Source organism: Rhinatrema bivittatum, chromosome 1, assembly GCF_901001135.1.
Source record: "Rhinatrema bivittatum chromosome 1, aRhiBiv1.1, whole genome shotgun sequence".
Taxonomy (NCBI): domain Eukaryota; kingdom Metazoa; phylum Chordata; class Amphibia; order Gymnophiona; family Rhinatrematidae; genus Rhinatrema; species Rhinatrema bivittatum.
Window position 1 is genome coordinate 581,211,579 of NC_042615.1, and position 18,270 is coordinate 581,229,848.

Consider the following 18,270-nt stretch of genomic DNA (forward strand, 5'->3'; position numbering starts at 1 on the left):
CATCAGAGGTTGGCTTCTTGAGCTTCCCATTTCAGTTTTTCCTACGTTTCTGTTTTTAATTTACGGTTCGTTATTCTGTATTAGGTAAGGGTCAATCTGAGTTTTGCATGTGTGACAGAGGTAAGGAATTCTACTAACTAGCGTATTGGTTCTCTGTAATGATCTATAGCAGTCTGGCTTGTTTTGATTTACAATGGAAAATCTGTTGGTGCCTTGCTGTTGTCTTTTCATAGGTGGGTTTCTCGCTGTTTGCATCCTGGGTGTTAGTACTCTAATGGTATGGTGGGTTTGCTATGTATCTTCTGAGTAGCTTTTTTGCAGGTTTTTGTAATACCTCACAGACACGCCGATACAGTAAAGTTCGCGGTAGAGCGGGCGAGCGCCCACTCTCCCGGCGCGCGCACAGGCCAGTGTCCTATGCGCGCGATTCAGTAAACTAAAATATTTAAATTAGGGCCGGTAGTAAAAAGAGGCGCTAGGGACACTAGCGCGTCCCTAGCGCCTCTTTTCGGACAAGAGCAGCAGCTGTCAGCGGGTTTGACAGCCGACGCTCAATTTTGCCAGTGTCGATTCTTGAGCCCGCTGACAGCCACGGGTTCGGAAACCGGACACCGGCAAAATTGAGCGTCTGGTTTTCAACCCGCGAGCCACAGGCCGATTTCAATTTTTTTTTTTCTTTTAACTTTTTTTTAACTTTCGGGACCTCCGACTTAATATCTTTTCTGTGCACTTTCCCGGTGCCAGCAGAAAGCGCTAATTTCTGAAAGTAAAATGTGCGGCTTGGCTGTACATTTTACTTTCTGTATCGCGCGGGAATAACTAATAGGGCCATCAACATGCATTTGCATGTTGCGGGCGCTATTAGTCTCGGGGGGCGGGGGGGGGGGTTTGAACGCGCGTTTTCGACGTGCAATTACCCCTTACTGAATAAGGGGTAAAGCTAGCGTGTTGAAAACACGCGTCCAAATGCAGGTTAACAGTGTCGGCCTGAGAGTGTCTGGGAGTGCAGGGCTTCTGAGTTGTTGTTACAGAGGAGATAATTGGGTAATTTGGGTAATTGCCAGGTTCTTGTGGCCTGGTTTGGCCTCTGTTGGAAACAGGATGCTGGGCTTGATGGACCCTTGGTCTGACCCAGTATGGCATGTTCTTATGTTCTTATGTTCTTATACCAGAATTTGAATACATATTTTTCCTATGGTGACCTGAAAGGGGGAAATGTCTTAATTCTGTTTTGGGTAAACTCCAGAATGGGTCAAAACATTTTGATGCTAACAGGGAGATGTGCGAAAGTTTGTCTACCATTCAATCGAAAAACTGTATGCAACACATCAGTCCAGACTTCTCCCTGATAAACGGGCCGATACAGTACAGTGCGCTCCGACGCATATTGATGGTCCTATTAGGTATTCCCGCGCGATTCAGAAAACAAAATGTGCAGCCAAGCCGCACATTTTGCTTTCAGAAATTAGCGCCTACCCAAAGGTAGGCGTTAAATTCTTCGGGCACCGGGAAAGTGCACAGAAAACTGTGCACAGTAAAAACTGCTTTTCTGTGCACCCTCCGACTTAATATCACGGCGATATTAAGTTGGAGGTCCCGAAAGTTTTCAAAAGTAAAAAAAAAAAAATTTGAAGTCGGCCCGCGGCTGTCAGGTCGAAAACTGGTTCCGAGCCCGTGGCTGTCAGCGGACTCGAGAACAGATGCCGGCAAAATTGAGCGTCGGCTGTCAAACCCACTGACAGCCGCCGCTCCGGTCCAAAAGGAGGCGCTAGGGACGCGCTAGTGTCCCTAGCGCCTCCTTTTGCCTGTTTTTACCGCCGGGCCTAATTTGAATAGTGAATTGCGCGCCGGGAGAGCGGGCATTTACCCGCTCTTCCGCGGACTTTACTGTATCGGCCTGAAAGTAAGTGAGCATTAAAACTGTTGTGAAAAAAAAATACAATTTAATAACTTTAATTTCAATAATACCCTGTAAAAAATAAAATTCTGGATTATTTTGGATATTATTATGGATATTTTATCTTTGTTTTATTTCATTTTTAACATTAAAATAACATTTAAGATTTTCTTTGGTCAGCTGTGACATGCTGAGGTAGATTTTAAAAACATACGCGCGCGTACTTTTGTTCGCGCACCAGGCGCGAACAAAGGTACACTGGATTTTATAAGATACGCGCGTAGCCGCGCGTATCTTATAAAATCCAGGGTTGGCGCATGCAAGGGGGTGCACATTTGTACAACTTGCGCGTGCTGAGCCCTGTGCACGCTGCCCGTTCCTTCTGAGGCCGCTCAGAAATCGGAGTGGCCTCGGAGGGAACTTTTTTCTACCCCCCCCCCCCCCGCACCTTCCCTTCCCTTCCCCTACCTAACCCACCCCCCCGGTCCTATCTACACCCCCCCCTACCTTTATCAGAGAAGTTACTACTGCCTCTGGGCAGTAGTAACTTACGCGCGCCGGCACGGCAGGCCCCGACACAGGCCGCTGTGTCGGGGCACTCGGCCACGCCCCCGGACCACCCACATTCCCCCGGACATGCCCCCAGGGCCGCCATCAGGGCAGTATTCTTGGGCCTGCAGTATGGGGCCCCAGGATCTACTGCCACATATGGGGGCCCGCAGCCGCCAGGCGGCAGGTGCGCTTGGGGGCCCAGACATTTTGGCTGTATGGGGCCTCAAAATTCCTGATGGCGGCCCTGCATGCCCCCAATCCCTAACCGCGCCCCCTGGCCACGCCCCCGACCACCCCTTTTTGCAAGCCCTGGGACTTACGCGCGTCGCCAAGCCTATGCAAAATAGGCTCGGCGCACGCAGGGGGGGTTTAGGGTAGGTTTTCGGGGGATACGCACGTATCTTACGCGCGTACCCTTTTGAAAATCTACTCCATAGTGCTCAGTATGTGTTGAACTTGACACTGTCTGCCAGGTATGTTATAATGGAAAAAATATTTAGAACCACTGCTCCATAGCAACTGTCCAGTAGATCTATATCTGGTCAGAGGGCAAGCTACAGGAAGCAGTCAGTGCTAGGAAGCAGTCAAAGTAACAGACCTGTAAATACTGAGGTCTATATTCAAAGCAGTTTATCCAGCTAAGTAATTGATGCATAAAATGTATCCAGAAAACTTAGGAGTGTTCTGGGGTGGGCCAAACTTATCTGGATACATTAGCTGGATAACGCATATATCCAGCACTTTCCAGAGAAATTTAGGACTGCCTCAGAGCGGTTCTATAGTTATCTGGATACATGTACCCAAATAACTTGAACCTTAACTGGCTATGTTCAGAATACAGCCAGTAACTTAAAGGAAAAATCTCTTCTGAGGTGCAGGCCTGTTCCCCCTCACCACCAGTATCCAAAAAAAAAAATTATAAAATTCATATTGGGACATAGCACCCATGTCATGGTCGATGAGGCCTTAGGCTGTGGCATGGTCAACGCAGCCTAGTAGGCGAGCCCACTAGGCCCATGCTGGGTTGCAGGAGCACTAGACAGCGGTCCTGATTCCAGGGAGATTGATGTGCCCTTAGACCACGGCACAATGCAGAGGAGCTCCAAAGAAGCGCCGAGGCAGGCAAGATGTGTCCAAGTATAGGTGGACAGGCTGAAGACCACGGGCCCTGACCTCTGCCGAACCCGAACGCACCAGAAGAGACCCAACAACACAATGCTGGTCTCTGGAGTAGCCCTCCGGCCACTCGATAGCCCTTTCGAACCCGCCGTCTGGGAATGGCAGGCGCAACAGGATGGACAGAGGTCAAGGACAGGCGATGGTACTGGAACAGGAACAAGACATGGATACTTGGAGACTTGAATGAGACAAGGCACTTGGAGACTTGGACAAGGATACAGGACGCTCAGATGTGGATGAGGATGCTCAGATGAGGACGAGGATTCAGGATACTCAGACGAGCACGAGAACTCAGGATTCTCAGAGGCTTAGGCAAGGACTGAGGATACAGGAACTAGTACGGGTTGAATACTGCACTGCAGCGCGCCCTACACAGCCGCCCATAGCTGGTCGTGAACCACGCCGGAAGGAAGCAGACTCCAGCGAGGAAGTGAAGACTTGCATCCGGAAACATGTCAAAGATTCAGGAGAAGCCTGCACCAAGGCATGCCGTACACAGCCGCCCATGGCTGGTTCTAGCTTGAGTGTAGGTCATGGACAGAAGCAGGCACAAGGTACTTCGAAGACCAGGAACAGGATTCAAGACTCAGGATTCAAGACTTGGAATTCGGATTCAAGAACATTAAAAACAAAGGCCTTATGGAGGCTTGTGCTGCAGACGTGAAGGTAGGCCTTGTGCCACGAAGTGCCCTACACAGCCCCCCATAGGCTGGTCAGAGACCACGACAGAGGCACGCCAGGAAGGATGGACGAGAGGAACCTGGAAGCTGGACGAAGAGCTGGTGAAGAGGACATCGGGATCAGGACTGGAACACAGGACATTAGGAACATCTGGACACCAGGACATCTGGACAACAGGAACATCTGGACATCAGGGACATCTGGACGAAGACAAGGGATCTGATGAGAGATGGAGATGAAGGACCAGGAACCACAGAGGAAGACAAGGGAATTCCCACAAAGAACAGAATGCCTTGAAGAAGCGAAGGTGAACCTCAGAAGCCTCCTGGATCGATGAGCTGGAACAACGGAGAATCCAGGAGTGAACTGGCTCCTTGCAAAGGTGATGAGAGACTGACGAGGAGCCCTTTTTATAGGGCTGAAGAGGAGACGCCTTGGAAACGTCCTCAGGTGGGATCGCAGGACTATTCCTGCCGCGGGCCAGTTAAATGTTCAGGAGAGGTGCGGCCATGTGCCTAGAGAGAGACAGGATCAGGGACAGCGATGGCGGTGTTCATGCTATGAAGAGGATCGAGAAGGAGCGGCACCAGGCCGCAAGCAAGGGGCTGGTGTTGGCAGCTCCATGCCGCGAAGGAGAGCAGGTCAGTGGTGGCTCCCTGCTGCGAGAAGGCACAGTGGTGGCACTCGGTCCGCATTGATGGCAGCATCGGTGGCAGCCTCCAGGCTGCTGGGAGAGTACGGCGGAGGGCAGGACAGGACAGTCCAGGCATGACAAGGGAGACTGGCTAGGAACAAGCAAGGCAAGGGTATGGACAGACAAGGACCAGGGCACAACAAGGCAAGTCAAGTTACAGACTAGGGAAGCCAAGGCAGAGAAATGAGGCAAGATAGGCACAAGGCAGGTGTAACTAAAGGGTAAATGTATAAAATAATAATTACCTGTTTAGTGGTTGGTAGGTATGGAAGTCCAGGAGTAGTTGGCTGCTGTCTACTGGGGCTTATGTCCTGTGAGAGAGTGCCCCAAGGTTTTTTTTATTTTTATTTGAGGCCTGAAAGAGAAGCAGCCTCCTGCTGCAAGCCTCACTGAGCCACAAATTAAACTGAGAGTGGCCGGCTACTCTGGGGACTTCCCCCTCGACCCAGCAGAGAAACACGTTAAAAATAAAATCGGTAGTTAGCCTCAAAAGGAGGCAGATGAGGCCGTGGGAGGTAGGGAAGCACTCAATGGCCTGAAGAAAGGCAGCGCTGGGGCCATGGGAGCCTTGGGAGCTCCCGAGGGCCTGAGAAGAGTCCCAGAAGTGCCACAGCATATTTTTAAGAATATAGCAGAGCCGTGACAATAAGGATGGGCTCAGAATGCAGCGGCAGTGCTGAGAACGCTGTCACTGTGATATTAAAAGAGTAGGTAGCATCGGGACTGTAATCAAAGTCCCTGCGCGTTAGGAGTGCAAGCCATGGGGTCCTCGACGTTGGCGATAACATCAGACGGATACTCCTCAAGGAAGCGCCTGAAGGCAAATAAATGTTTTAAAAATTAAAAAAAACTAAACAAGTCATTTTAAAAATTCAAAAAGGTGGCATTTCTGGTTGGGAGCATGGAGAGAGGCCCCCCATAGTAAATTCAACCCCCAGGAAGCACCCTGGCGAACCCAGTGCCAATAAGTTTAATATATTTTCTCATATTAATAAAGATGAATAATTTGACAATGTTGGTTTGGTTTGGGGGTTACAGTGACCTGAAAACATTTGGAATTTGGAGTCAAAAGTCAATTTTAATCAAGTTATCCCACCCATTTTCCCCAGATTAAAATGTGAAAAAAAAAATTTCAGAACCTGAGGTTTGGTGGTGGTGGTGGCCACCAGATGAGATTATTAAAACATGGTTTTGACCCTTGGTTTGAGAAAGAAATGTTTAAGTCTCAAGTTAAAATCATAATTAGCTTTAAAAATGTTTAAAATAACTAATCTGGTTATGAAAAGACATTGGACAAGTATTACATTTATTTGGAAGCTAACCTGAAAATATGGTGTGGTTTGAAACTGTGTGAGTGGAGTTTCTGTTTGGTTTCATTTAACTAATTTTCCCTATTCATTTTAATGGGCAATGTTAAAAGTGGTCAGAAATAAGATTCATCCAGCTCAGATGGGAAAATAAAATTCCTTAAGCCATCCCATAGACAATGCAACGGCAACGCTATAGCAATTTTAGGTCTGTAAGTAATCAGGTCTGTGTAACAAAACTAAATTAAGCCAAAGAGCAGGAAGATTTAAGAAGTAAATTACATAAAAAGAATGCTTTGAGCTTATTAAAAATTCTTTTGAAATCTGTTTTTCTTAGCCAATGGGGTTTTTAAGTGGATTCTAGGAGAATAAGTAGGTTTACTGAAGTAGGTAAGTACTATTTCCAAAAAATGACAACAGAGGAGTAGAAATCTCTGCTGAGGATTTTCACAGAGAGCACGATGTAAAACTGAGAGCAGAGCTGATCTGGAGACTGAAGGGGAGAGACCAGGTCACAGGTTCTTGTCACAGAGGCCTAGACTAAGTGGAAGAGCACAAAAACATCTAAAGAAATACTAGTTTTGTGTGTGAAAAAGTATTTATTGTAATTCTAATCCTATCAGAGGTAAGAAATTAGTTAAAATTAAGGAAAATTTTCTACAGCTGACCTGCAGTATTTGTCAACTTTGATAGTTGGATGTGAGAAAAGCAGATGGCTTATAGTCTGATTTTGAGTTGGTTTAATTGAAGCACCTTCTACCTCAAAGGAAAAGTATTTCATAAAGTCCCAAATATTTAAATTATAGACACTCCACCTGTAGATAAAGGTGTTGCAGTGTTGATCACAGAACCTGAAGACATAGGTACTTCAGTAAGATTTCCTTAGAGGAAAAAATCTTTGAAATAATTTGGAGTGTTGCACCCTGTTGCGCAGGAGGTGGACTCTTGAGCCGAGGTGGGATTGGCGCTACCCGCAGAGCAAGTCCTACGGGTCCCCACCGTCAGTAGGCGGAGCTGGCTGACTGACGGAGGCCAGCTGGAGCTTCACCAATACCAGCCCTCGTTCCCCGCAGGTTGAGCCCTTGGGTACCGGGGCCAGCTGGAGTTAGGTAGGCCTCCGTCCGAGGTCTTCTGATGGAAGAGGAGGAGGTCAGCCAGGGACCAGCAGCAGTAAGAGTAACAGTACTGATCTGGATGAGGCGGAATCCCAGAGTCCCGGGCGCCAAATAGAATGAGAGGCAGACAGGGGGCACCCGAGTAAGAACAGACTGAAGCCTGAAAAGCCAAGTCCAGAATGAGTATAGCAGAGGCGTCATTGAACAAGCTGGAATCAGGGCAGGCGGCAGGCAAGGTACAGCGGTGAGGCAAGGCAATGGTCAAGTCCAGGAGATAATCAATGGCGTAATCAGACAAAGCAGAGGTCAAGTTCAGGAGAAGATCAATAGAGTGGTCAGGCAAAGCAGAGGTAGGATCCAGATGATCAGCAGCGAGGTCAGGCAAAGCAGAGGTCGGGTCCAGGAGAAGATCAGTAGAACAAGTAGAGTAACGCAGGAACACAGGAACAAAGGAGAATACCGGAACTAGGATCAGGAACAGGCAGGAACCAGGGACACGAAGGAATCACCAGGGAAGCAATGAAGTACACGACCAGCATGGAGACCTGTTGCAAGGGCAACTAACTGAGGCTGGGCCCGGCCTTATATACCGGGACCCAGTGACATCATCATCTGGGGCCGTGGGTTAGTTTCCCACCGCAGCCCCTTTAAAAGAAAAGGAGATGCACGCACGCCTAGGGAGGGGCACGGCGCGGAACGGCGGCATCTCCCCACGGACCATGCGGTGAGGCCTGCCACAGAGCATGGACATCCGTTGCGGAGAAGGAGCACCGGGGTTGGCCCGAGGTCGTAGGCAGCGGCCCATGGCCGTGAGAGTAGTGAAGCCAGATGGTGGAGTAGGCAAAAGAGGGTAAGAAGGCCTGGCCTCGGGCCTGCCGCGGTTGGCACACGCAACAGGAGTGTAGAAATCCTACAATTTGTTCATGTCTTTACTGGCAAATAAGTGTGAAATGTGAGAGACAGAGTGACTATCATTTAATATTTTTCTTAATCTATAAGTTCTAACAAAGCCTGCATATTTAGACAGGGCTGATATAATTATCTTTTGATTTCTGTTAGCAAGAACTCCAGTCTCAAACAGATGACCCCCACTAGCAACAATGTAGACTACAGAAGATTGATGGTGTAAGAAAGTCAGTCTTTGTTATTACATAAGAATATAAAATACTGGGTCAGACCAAGGGTCCATCAACCCAGTATCCTATTTCCAACAATGGTCACTCCAAGTCACAAGAATCTGGCAAATATCCAAACATTAAATAGATCTCAAGCTACTATTGCTTATTAATTAATAGCAGTTTATGGATTTTTCCTCTAGGAACTAATCCAAACCTTTTTAAACCCAGTTACAGTAACTGCTGTAACCGCATCCTCTGGCAATGAATTCCAGAGCTTAACTATGCACTGAGGGGCGGATTTTCAGAGCCCTGCTCGCGTAAATCCGCCCAAAACCGGGCGGATTTACGCGAGCAGGGCCCTGCGCGCCGGTAAGCCTATTTTACATAGGCCTACCGGCGCGCGCAGAGCCCCGGGACTCGCGTAAGTCCCGGGGTTTTCGGAGGGGGCGTGTCGGGGGGCGTGTCGGGGGCGGGCCCGAACCGCGCGGCGTTTTCGGGGCGTGTCGGGAGCGTTCCGGGGGTGTGGCTACGGCCCGGGGTGGCCCGGGGGCGTGGCCGCGCCCTCCGGACCCGCCCCCAGGTCGCGTCCCGGCGCGCAGGAGGCCCGCTGACGCACGGGGATTTACGCCTCCCTCCGGGAGGCGTAAATCCCCCAACAAAGGTAAGGGGGGGGTTTAGACAGGGCCGGGCGGGTGGGTTAGGTAGGGGAAGGGAGGGGAAGGTGAGGGGAGGGCAAAGGAAAGTTCCCTCCGAGGCCGCTCCGATTTCGGAGCGGCCTTGGAGGGAACGGGGGTAGGCTGCGCGGCTCGGCGCGCGCCGGCTATACAAAATCCATAGCCTTGCGCGCGCCGATCCAGGTTTTTAGCAGATACGCGCGGCTCCGCGCGTATCTACTAAAATCCAGCGTACTTTTGTTTGCGCCTGGAGCGCAAACAAAAGTAGGCTATTCGCGCTCCTTTTAAATCCGCCCCTGAGTGAAAAAGAATTTTCTTTGATTTGTTTTAAATGAGCTATTTGCTAACTTCATGGAGTGCCCCCTAATCCTCTATTATCTGAGAGAGGAAATAACTGATTTACATTAACCTTTCAAGTCCTTTCAGATTTTGTAGACTTCTATCATATCCCCCCACCCCTCTCAATCATCTCTTCTCCAAACTGAATAGTCTTAACCTCTTTAGCCTTTCCTCATAGGGGAGCTGTTCCACGCTCCTTATCATTTTGGTTGCACGTCTCTGCTCTTTCTCCAGTGCAGCTATATCTTTTTTGAGATGTGGTGATTAGAATTGTACACAGTATTCATGGTGCGGATTCACCATGGAGCAATACAGAGGCATTATGATATCCACTGTTTTATGTGTCATTCCCTTCCTAATACTTTCTAACATTCTGTTTTCTTTTTTAACTGCCACAGCACACTGAGCCAACAATTTCAATGTATTATCCGGTATGATACCTAGATTTCTTTCCTGGGTGACAACTCCTAAGATAGAACCTAACATGGTGTAACTACAGCAAGGGTTATTTTTCCCTATATGCATCACCTTGCACTTGCCCACATTAAATTTCATCTGCCGTTTGGATGCCCAGTCTTCCAATCTCTCAAGGTCCTCCTACAATTTATCACAATCCACTTGAGATTTAACTCCTGTCCATAATTTTGTGTCATCCAAAAATTTGATCACCTCACTCGTCGTACCCCTTTCTAGATCATTTATAAATATATTAAAATGCTCCAGTCCAAGTACAGATCCTTGAGGCACTCCAGTGTTTACCTTTTTTCACTGGGAAAACTGATCATTTAATCCTACTGTTTCCTGTCTTTTAACCAGTTTGCAATCCACAAAAGGACATCACCTCCTATCCCATGAATTTTTAGTTTTCTTAGAATCCTCTCATGAGCGACTTTGTCAAACATCTTCTGAAAATCCAAATACATCACATCTACCAATTCACCTTTGTCCATATGCTTCAAAAAAATGTAGGAGATTTGTCAGGCAAGACTTCCCTTGGGTAAATCCATGCTAGCTGTATCCCATTAAACCATGCCTTTCTAAATTTATTGTACCTGAAGACTGGAGGGTGGCCAATGTAAACCCAATATTTAAAAAGGGCTTCAGGGGCGATCTGGGAAACTATAGACCAGTGAGCCTGACTTCAGTGCCGGGAAAAAAGTGAAAACTATTCTAAAGATCAAAATTGTAAAGCATATAGAAAGACATGGTTTAATGGAACACAGTCTTGCCTAACAAATCTACTTCATTTTTTTGAAGGGGTTAATAAACATGTGGATAAAGGTGAACCAGTAGATATAGTGTATTTGGATTTTCAGAAGGCGTTTGACAAAGTCCCTCATGAGAGGCTTCTAAGAAAACTGAAAAGTCATGGGATAGGATGCGATGTCCTTTCGTGGATTACAAACTGATTAAAAGACAGGAAACAGAGAGTAGGATTAAATGGTCAATTTTCTCAGTAGAAAAAGGTAAACAGTGGGGTGTCTCAGGGATCTGTACTTGGACCGGTGCTTTTTAATATATTTATAAATGATCTGGAAAGGAATATGACGAGTGAAGTTATCAAATTTGCGAATGATACAACATTATTCATAGTAGTTAAATCTCAAGTGGATTGTGATACATTACAGGAGGACCTTGCGAGGCTGGAATGACAGATGAAATTTAATGTGGACAAGTGCAAGGTGTTGCATATAGGGAAAAATAACCTTTGCTGTAGTTACACGATGTTAGGTTCCATATTAGGAGCTACCACCCAGGAAAAAGATCTAGGCTTCATAATGGATAATACTTTGAAATTGTCGGCTCAGTGTGCTGCAGCAGTCAAAAAAGCAAACAGAATGTTGGGAATTATTAGAAAGGGAATGGTTAACAAAACAGAAAATGTCACAATGCCTCTGTATTGCTCCATGGTGAGACCGCACCTTGAATACTGTGTACAATTCTGGTCACCACATCTCAAAAAAGAAGGTACAGAGAAGGGCAACCAAAATGATAAAAGGGATGGAACGAAGAGGAGGTTGAGTTCTTCATTCTGGAGAAATCTATTCATCCAGTGGTCTTGAGATTGCCGTGGCTCCAGTGCCACTCCCCCCAGTTTGACTGGGGAACCTTACAGCTCACCGAATGGAGTCCCGCCTGTTGTCAGACGTGCCTCAAGAAGGTGACACCTCCTCCTGCGATTCCCCTCGCGGTGACTACTTCTAGCCTTCTGCCTCCATATGCTGACTTGAGGATGTGTTCTCTAAACAGAAGGCAGACATCCTTCCGCCTTTTCACAAGTTTGATTGTCCCATCGAGTTGCTACCTGACACTATGCCCCCGAGGGGTAGGACCTAACCACTATCTGTGCCTGAAACCCGAGGGATGTCAGAGTATATCCAAGAGAATCTGGCCAAGGGGTTCATCTGCCCCTCTACTTCGCCCGCGGGCATTAGCTTTTTCTTCATCACAAAGAAGATTGGGTCATTGAGACCGTGTTTTGAATACCGCGGCCTAAATGCTATTACCAGCAAGGACAGATACCCTCTTCCAATAATCACTGAGCTGTTTGATTGCCTCCAGGGTGCCACCATTTTCACGAAGTTGGATTTGCTAGCCGCCCAAAATCTGGTCCGCATACGCCCTGAAGATGTCTGGAAAACAGCATTCAATACCATGGATGGACACTACGAATACCTCATAATGCTATTTGGACTTTGTAATGCCCCTGTGGTATTCCAACACATGATAAATGAAATCTTTCGCGACCTCCTGTATACTAAGGTCATCATGTATTTAAACGACTTCCTCACCCTCCAAAGCAAATTCAAGGAAATTAGGTGCCCTAAGCAAACCTTACAGCTGAGCCCACCTCACATACAATTAAAAAAAATATGCATTTATAATAGATTTTATATGAAAAAGAACAAATTACAGTTGAACTAAAAATATCATTTGCAAAATATATATAGTACATTTATATGCATTGTTGTGGTGCAAACCAGAAAAGCAAAAGGGATCCCACATGGTATCAGGCCTAATAGAATATGTATTGGTTTTGGGCTTGGACCTCAGAAAGCCTTGAGTTAACTTAATTACAATCACAATATAGTAAACTTCTCATATCAAAATAACACTAACTGCCAGCACTCAAACAGTAACAATTATACCTATGAAAAGGCAACACTGCAAATATTACACCAGGCTCTAAAACACTAATATACCTCTAGGAAAACAGAATAAGCCAGGCTGCTATAGAGCACTACACAGAAACTATAAAGCAGTGCAGAATACCTCAACTCAGTCAGAACATAGACAGACCCTTGCCAGGTACAGAATAAAGAGACCATAAAGTATAAATACAAATGTGCAGAAAAAAGCTGAATTGGAACTGCAATCCAAACACCATATGCAAAGCAATAATTGAAAAATAGAAACATCACCATTCTTCATAAAACATCAAACAATAAAATCAAGAACTATAAAACTATCAATAATAGTAAAAACCATACTAATAAAAATATTTCAAAACAGCTGACAAATAGAACACTCAATGTAAAAAGTCATATTTTTACAAATTTTCCAAACACTACTAAAATATTTCAAAACAGCAGACACATCAAATAACACTGAATAATTAAAACTAATAAAAAAAATCCATCTCCATACCTGGGAACTTTAGATGCTCTGAGTTTATTGTGGATTAGCAGGGGGAAGAAGGGGTTGTAGCACACAAACATTCTCCTCTCTCTCTCACACACTTACACAATCTCAGTGCAATGCACGTGCTTCGACAGACATGCTCAGTCTCCCTCTGGAAGCACAAACAAGGGGCAGTAACAACCTTCTCCTTCAATCCCCATGACCCTCAGGACTCCTCTCTTTCTTTGGGCCATGGGGCCAACAATGATCCGCCTCCTGCTCTTCCTCCTGACTCACAAGCCAACACCAAAGTTGCTGCATCCCGCTCCTTCCAGCTCCGAGGACGAAAGCTGCTGCTGTCTATGCTCAGCGTACAGGCCAACCCTGCTACTTCTGGCCACTCAAAAGCTCTGCCGGCTGAACCTGCTGCTTCATGCTCTTTCAGGCACCTTGAGTCATTGCTATTGCCTCCTGCTGTGGGCACATGGGCCAACACTGCTGCCTTCCTGCTCCTTCTGGGAGAGCAGCAATGTCCCAGCCAGCACAGGAGGGGAGGAGGAGAGGTCATTGCTGCCCCATGCACTGTAGCATTCTAGGCTGCTACCTAGTCCTTCCACTGGTCATCCCCAGCATTTGTCCTCCCTCCCAGTCCATCTTCTTCCCCCACCCCCACCCCCATCCCACCATCCCCAGTCTCCCTCTCCCCCATCCCATCCCTAGAGGACTCACTGTCACTCTCCCCCATCTCCACCATTTTCTCCCCATCCCATCTCCTACCCAGCAGTCTCACTCTTCCCACACTCTCCACGCACCCCAGCTCCTCCCCACTCTTCTCATTCTCCCTCCACTACCATCTCCCCAGCAGTCTCACTCTCCACTCACTCCATTCCAATCATTTTGCCTTCAACAGTCTCATTCTAATTCTCCCCCTACACACCAACCATGATAGTTTAACGCACCCCCCCCCCCCCCAATCCAGCAGTCTCAGTTCTGCAAACTCTAGTTCTTGCTGTCAGCCCTCCTCCTCTCCCCTAATCTTCTCGCTGTCACTGCCATTTCAACTGACCGGGCGCTTACGCTCCTGCTGCAGCCTTCATCTTCCCACTGCTGCCACCGACACAGCCCTCATCTCTCTGTGCCTCCTGCCCATGTGGCCTGGCACTCATCTCACTGCACCTCTCGCCAACCCGGCCTGGCCGTCCTCTCGCCGCACTTCCCGCCGACACGGCCCAGCCCTCATCTTGCCACACCTCTCGCCAACGTGGGCCATCCCTCATCTCTCCGCACCTCCTGCCAACATGGCCCTCATTTTCATCTTCCTGCAGCCGATGTGGCCCTAATATTCGCCGTCTGCTGCTGTCACCATGGCCCTAATTTTCATCTCTTGCTGCAACCGCAGCCCTCGTCTTCTCACTCCTGCCACTGCCGCTATGGCTCTCATTTTTCTGCAGCACTAATTCCCTCCTCCGCAGAGGCCACAAGAAGCCTCCAGCAAGTGACACTGTGAGTCACGTGACTGGCCTGACAGGCTCACCGGGGCATGCCCGAAGCCCGGATAGGCCAATCCGTCCCTGCTCTTGAACCTTGTTTGTGATACAGTCAAGGATCTGTGACTTATTCTCTTTTGTCAACTTCACAAAGCAAACTCCCAGAAAACGACAGTAATTGTGTAGGCTTTGATCATTGAAGTAGTACAATCCTGCACTGCTTCACCACTGCGGACTGAGAGAGTGAAAATGAATGTGTTAGAGAAGCACGATGTGCCTCCTGGTAGTGCTGTCAGACTTCAGCTCACTCTATATAACTCCGTGAGAAATCTGAGATAGAGCTGCAAAGAGATCTGGGAAAACGGTTTGCTGTCTGAAGAGGCAGCAGCTCAAGAAACATAAAATCAACCTTCACATTTTCCGAGGTGCCTGCTTCTTCTTCTTCCACAGTGGTTTTCAGATTCCTCTCATTGCTCAAGGGTTTTTTTTCTCTGTACCAGAACTGGAGGAATTTGGTATATACATTTATCAGGATTTCGATTAATACTTTTAGCAGTTACCTGGATAACTTGGAAGACTTCTAGCTTTAAAGGTCTTTTCTTACTAACAGGCTAACAGCTTGTGATAGCAGGCCGGCCCTGCCCCCATAGTTCCTTTCAGTTGGCATAGCAACATCCTCCATACTCTTGCACTCCACTGTACTTTCTGTTTCAGAGACCGCCCCAGACTCATTTCCTGAAGCAAGGTCATGGCCCTTGGCTCTGCACTAATATTCACCATCTGAAATACCTTCATTCCCAGCTACAATCTCCTCTCTAGCTGCTCCTTGCCTTCTTTTGCCTGGGCATTGTTTCATCAAATGAGTCACACTGCCAGGGTGAAAAAGCTTCACATCTTCTGTGGTTGCAAAGGCAATACACTCAGTCATCAATTGCGTGTTTCAAAGAAACTTTCAAAATATGGTTAACAGTCTGCAAAATCCTAAAGTCTTACTTTCTAAAAGAAGTAACATGTTTCACCTCTTCTGTGTGTAGCCCACATAAATCATATTAACAGGAGCTGTTACATTCTCATATCTGGCCCAGTCTTTTCCTGACTGCTCCATGCTCAAAAAGTTGGCACATTTGAAATAATAACTTTTACTGAAGGAGCTGACAAAGGCATAACAGAAACAAAAGTATCGTGTACAGTCATACCCTCCGAAATGACCGGATTTACTACTGCTTGCTTGTCGATATCGCAAATGTAACAACAGCTTTGTTCTTTCAAAAAGCAGACCTCATGCTATTGTAACCAATAACCTTTCCTACTGCCAGCACACAGCCACCCCACAGAAATACTTTCTGTAGGGAGTATTCTTCCCTTATATCTGAGAATTAAAAAATTTCACCATTTTTACTACCGTAGGTGGAGGATTTCCCCCTCAGCTAGCTACTCCAGCCAGGGTTTTGTTGACCAAAGTCAACATAAACCACTGTCACAGCCTCCAGAGAACCAGAGCAAACCATAAAGAAAAAAAAAGTACATTCTGGTTTCCTACACAGACTGAGCACAGCTCTCCACATCAAACACACCCGGTCTCACTCTTATACCAGTCCCACAGTCCCTAGATCAGGGCTTCCCAGACCTATCCTGATGATCCAAAATGAACATGCACAAGATAGACCCAGTATATGTGAATTTATCTCATGCATATTCTTTGTAGATTTTATGAAAATCTGGTTGGGAAGCCCTGTCTGAGAGACAGAGAGAGCCTGCATGCCTTGGAGCCTGACTTGGCCAAATTGGGATCTGTAAACCATCCCAGTTTTGGTAAGATGTTTTCGAGTGCTGGGGAAATCTATATTTCCTTATGTTTTATGCAAAAAGAATTAGTGCCAAGAGGTTGCTGTCCATCTTCAAAGGAAAGAAGATAGTAGTTAGTGGGAACGAACTAGCACAGATCCCGCTTTTCAGTAAAGCACATGGAGGACAGTAGGAAATTCAAAGGCATGTGGTGACACTTATAGGAAGAGATTCCGCAAATGCAGCAAATATTAGTGCAATGTCTAACCTTAAATCAATGCACTTTACTGTTTTGTGCTGAAAAGGGCACAGCAATCATAAAGGTTTGAGACCCACTGCCCTAGCACATAATATGCCCACCTACTAGAAGGTGAAGATTGGAAATCAGAGGAAGGGGGAATGCTACAGAGCCTGACAGAGAAACTCTCAGCACCAGCAGAAAGCTCACCTCGGTCTCAGAAGGAAAACACAGACAGATCCTCACCAAATGTAGAATAAATAACCAAAAATTAGAAAGAGACACACGGAGACAAATGCTGAAATGGAAACCCCAATGACTGACTGCAGTGTAACACCAGAGAAATAGAAGCAAATTCATTTTTTATATACTGTACGAAATAGAAACATTCAGCGATGCATATTTCCCAAACAGAGAAAAGAAAATACTTTCCACTTCCCATCTCAGAAACAGGAGAAACAACAGCTGCAGCTTATCCCCCAAGCCCCACCCTGCCCCCAGCAGTCTCTCTGAACCCCCTCTCTCCCTCCCACCCAGGGAAATCTTGTTCCCTCAACCCCCTTTCTTCCCTCCCACAACCCCGGCAGTCTTACTGTCTCAGTACCCAGGCTCCAACACACCTCACCCCCCAAATCCCCAGCAGCCTTGCTCCTTCAACTCCCCCCCCCCCTCTTCCACCTGCAGCCCCAGTCCCCAGCAGTTTCGCTCCCCTAACCCCCTTACCCCTCTCCTTCTCCTCCATCCCACTCTCAAGTTGAGAGACTGCTGGGAATTGTGTGTGTGTGTGTGTGTGTGTTGGGGGGGGGGTTGTATGAGACAACCTCTCTTCCTCCCCCCCTTCCCCTGTCCCCAGCGGGTTCATTCTCAGTCCCTCACCCCGAGTCCCCCGCACTCTTATGGATTCTGAACCAGGACTGGGACCACCTCCCCCTGTCTCAACCCCAGCAGCAGACAGCGCCTGACAACGACACCGATGCGGACACTTCCGACGGCCCGAGCCGTGGGGGCCCTGACGCTGATTCTCCTGGTGCTGCAATGCACTGCTGCCTCTTCTGTTGCCCTCTGCTGCGCTAGTGCCTGCAGGCCTGTCGTCCCTCTGCTGCCCGACCGCCCCCGCACGGGTGCAGCCGGCTCCCAGGCAAAGGTCCCGCAGAGAGAGAGGGGACGAACACTCCCAGTGCTTCAGCTTTTCCAGAGGGGTAACTAGCAGCAGCAGGGCAACAGGTAAGGAAAGCGAAACCTTGCTTGGCGTCAATGCAAGGCCCAGCCTTCTGCCCCGTGCGGTGCTCCTGCTGCCGTCCACTGGCCCTGCTGCAATAAGCCTGCCACCTGCTCCTTCCCGTCAGGCCCCTGCGGCTGGTAATCAGGGGTACATTCTGCTGCCACCATTGGCCCCTCAGAAACAACTCTGTTTGAAAAAAAATGCAAAAATTAAAAACAATTTAAAAAAAAAAAAAAAAAAAAAAGGAAGTTGATTAGGGCTGGAAATTCACTGAATCCTTTGAAGGCCCTGACCGCAGGCCATTAAGGAAATTCCATCAGACAGCGAAACTTTTATTTTTGTAAACACTTGAGCAGCCCTT